Source organism: Triplophysa rosa, unplaced genomic scaffold (assembly GCF_024868665.1).
Source record: "Triplophysa rosa unplaced genomic scaffold, Trosa_1v2 scaffold88_ERROPOS766536, whole genome shotgun sequence".
NCBI lineage: Eukaryota > Metazoa > Chordata > Actinopteri > Cypriniformes > Nemacheilidae > Triplophysa > Triplophysa rosa.
Genome location: NW_026634899.1, coordinates 39,018 through 42,438, shown reverse-complemented (window position 1 = coordinate 42,438; position 3,421 = coordinate 39,018).

Below are 3,421 nucleotides of genomic sequence, written 5' to 3'. Positions count from 1 at the left end.
GTTTTCTCTATTTACAGTAATCCCTCTCGTCCTCTCGTCTTGTGTCAGACCGTTGTTTGTTGCAGTCATTCCCTGACCTTCTCTAGTCTTGTCTAGTCATAGTAATATCCTAGTTTTCTTGTTTTCCCCTCTCAGTTCGGGGTAGTCTCTAGTTTAACTCTCTGGTAGTATTCCTTCAGTCCAAGTCTCCAGTGCCTAGTTCCCTTGTTCTCAAACTCTGTTTTCCCATAGTTCCTGTTGGCGTCCTGGACCATCCTGCTCTCTTCACTCTGGCTATCACTTCACCAGTGACCACCTCTCTCGGCAAGAATCAGCCGGCGGGTCGAGGGTTCTCCCGGCCGTGCGTTCCTCCCTTCGTGGGACAGAATCTCCTGGACTGGGTCTACATCAGATTCTTCCGTGAGTGCCATCGGGTCGGGTCGAGTCCTCCCCCCGCGGACTCACGTGGCTCCGAGCCCTGTGTCTCTTGGTGGATTCTTGTGGAAACTTTTCAATAAAGACCTATTCATTTCACGCAGTCTCTGTTCACGCAGTCATGACACAGGATCCAACAAAATTCCTCTGCTGGGATTCCAGGAAAAACCCACAATTTAGTTTCTCCACCAAGAGGACCACGGTGTGAGAATTTTTCCAGAGGCCAATACCTGTGATGTAACATTACGTCTGCCAATACACACTGGAGATGGAGTTTGGAATTCTCCTGTCACCTACATTTGGATTTGCATAATGTTTTCACTTTGTTGTTTCTGTGTGTTTCCAGACAACAATGTACTTCTGTTATTAGCTTATTAGTCCATGTAACATCATTATCCCAACGTTAATACTGTTTTTAAAGTGTTGGTTACAGGGTTACACTGTAAGACGATGTTCTACCAAAGTCAACATTTAAAAGTGGGTAGGGGTACTGACAGTAGTTCTGTTTGTTAATAAAGCCTGTTACCTTCATCTGAGTAGATTTTTTTACTTCCTCCACTTACCCACAGCCCATCTGTTGGTGAATAAAACATAGCTAAAAACCTGTGGAAGAGCTTCCGTCAGATGAAGCACACACTCCATAGTTTCTCTTTTATGTCCACGAAAAAACGTAAAACGTGTGCATATGAAATTTCTTAAAGTAATCCAACAATGGAAGGATAATGTGCATAGATATAAAGTGTGGGACAAGAAGCTGCCTTCGAGAACACCCTTTCACAAGGTACAAATGACGCTGCCATACAGAGAAACTGCTGTGTAAGAAACCGTGGAGTTACACAAAGATGCAAAAATATAAAATATTCCTTTTTAATGAGTTGTCTAAATATATACAAAATACATACCTGATTTGTTCATCCTTGTAAAGAATAGTGAATCACTTTGTTTTAGTAGAGGAATAACTTTGGAGCCAGACTCTGGTTTTTCTTCAGACAGCTCTACTGTGGAATGGTGAAAGAACACACAGAATCAGCTCTATCGCAGCATACTCCTGTGCATTAAGTGGAATGACATCAGTCTAAAATAAGGCAAGGGTAACCCAACAGTTATGCAGATGCAGATCTAAAGCCTCTGCAGGAAGAGATCCCTGCATACGTCAAAGATAATGCCTGGGAGAGGTTTAAGGACAATGCACGTATTATAGTGTATAAAATACTAGTATCAGTTTATTTATATAACTGTTCTTTTATAATTTATACAATTATTTTAGAACTATTTCCTATCTTTTACAGGTAATGGAGCCATTTCTTAATGCTCTGACTGAAAACATTGAGAGCCGATTCCCCAACACCAGCAGTTTGTCTGTCTTCGCAGTTTTTTCTCCCAGACAGATTCTAGCAAACTCTGAAGAGTATGGGACTGCTGAAATAGACTGATCTTCTATCAGAGTGGGACTCCTGATTTAAAGGTACTATATATTTATTGCACCACTATCACTACCTAATGCCAGAAATTAACCGTATAAAATACAGTGAAAATGTTTATCAGCTACACAAAGAAGTGGACTGTTAAATTTACAGTAAGAACTGGTAGCTAGGTGGCAGAATTATACTGTAAAAAATATGGTAGATATGTTTATCAGTTTACAGCACAATTAATAGTAAGCTGTAAAATATACGGTAAAAAACTGGCAGCTGTGGGTGTGACAGCCCGTGTGTGTGTGTGTGTTCATGTTTGTATATCCCGGTGGGGACCTAAACCTGAAGGCACACCAACTCATGGGAACTCGTGTCAACGTGGGGACCAAAATTGAGGTCCTCATGGGCAGTAAAGCTTATAAATAGTACAGTACAATATTTTTTTTAAATCTAAAAATGCAAAAGGTGTTCTATGATCTTTAGGTTTAGGGGTTGGGTTAGGGGTAGGGGATAAAATATACAGTTTGTACAGTATAAAAAACATTACGCCTATGGACTGTCCCCACAGGGATAGTAAACCAGACGTGTGTGTGTGCGCGCGAGTGCGTGTGTGTGTGCGTGCGTGTGCGTGTGTGATCGTTCTCCAGCTGATTGGTTCCCGATTGGTTGATTGAGGACACCTGCTGTTGCTTTCCGGTTTTGCCTTTTAAAAAGAGCAATGTGGACATTAATCAGGAGCGCGGGGACTTGGTTTTGTTTCAGTTCTGTTTATTTTATACTTCCAACATTTCCATGGTTCATTACATTCTCATGCATACACTTAACTCTACATCACTGATTACTGACTATTCCAGGCTACATTGTTTTTCCTGTGTATAGTTGTATTCTGTTAAATAAATTTCTTACATTATTTGCACTTCCTTGTGTGTCCCCGTTTTTGTTGCGTCCTTCTTGAGCCACGGGCCGTAACATGTGGTTTCTAGAAATCCACTGTAAAAAATATGGTAGAAATGAAAATTCTAATTACGACACACTTAAAGTGAACTGTAAAATTTACAGTTAAACACTGGTAGCTGCAGTTGCATCCAGACTGGTATAAAAATCCCTTAAACCTTAAATCACAGAAAAACAACAAACAATTAGGTCACTTTGTGAAGCATGTTAATGCAAAACATGAAAACTGAATGCATGCGGACAAAGTATTAAAGCATTCCAATATTAACTTTTTTCCCCCGTATAGTATCTTTCTGTAGGACAATGTAGAAATATGGAATCAGTTTAACATTTTAAAGTTTCTGTAAAGATGGTTGTAGAGCTCTAAATTTCATTGGCTGTTTTTATTATAGGCACACATGTAATAGTTTGTTGGCTGCTTAAATGACTACAGGTGAAGTACCATATAAACCAAAAGTACAGAAATGTATTCAGCCATTGTCACATTTACGTCTGTTTCCCTATTTAGTTTTCTCCGGTTTTGCCATTGGACTTAATTTTGCAAGGATCCCTTATCTGTACCTCGCTTGTTTAACTCTCACCTGTTAGTCGTTATCATCATCACTTGTACACTATTTAGCCACTGCCTTTTTCGTATG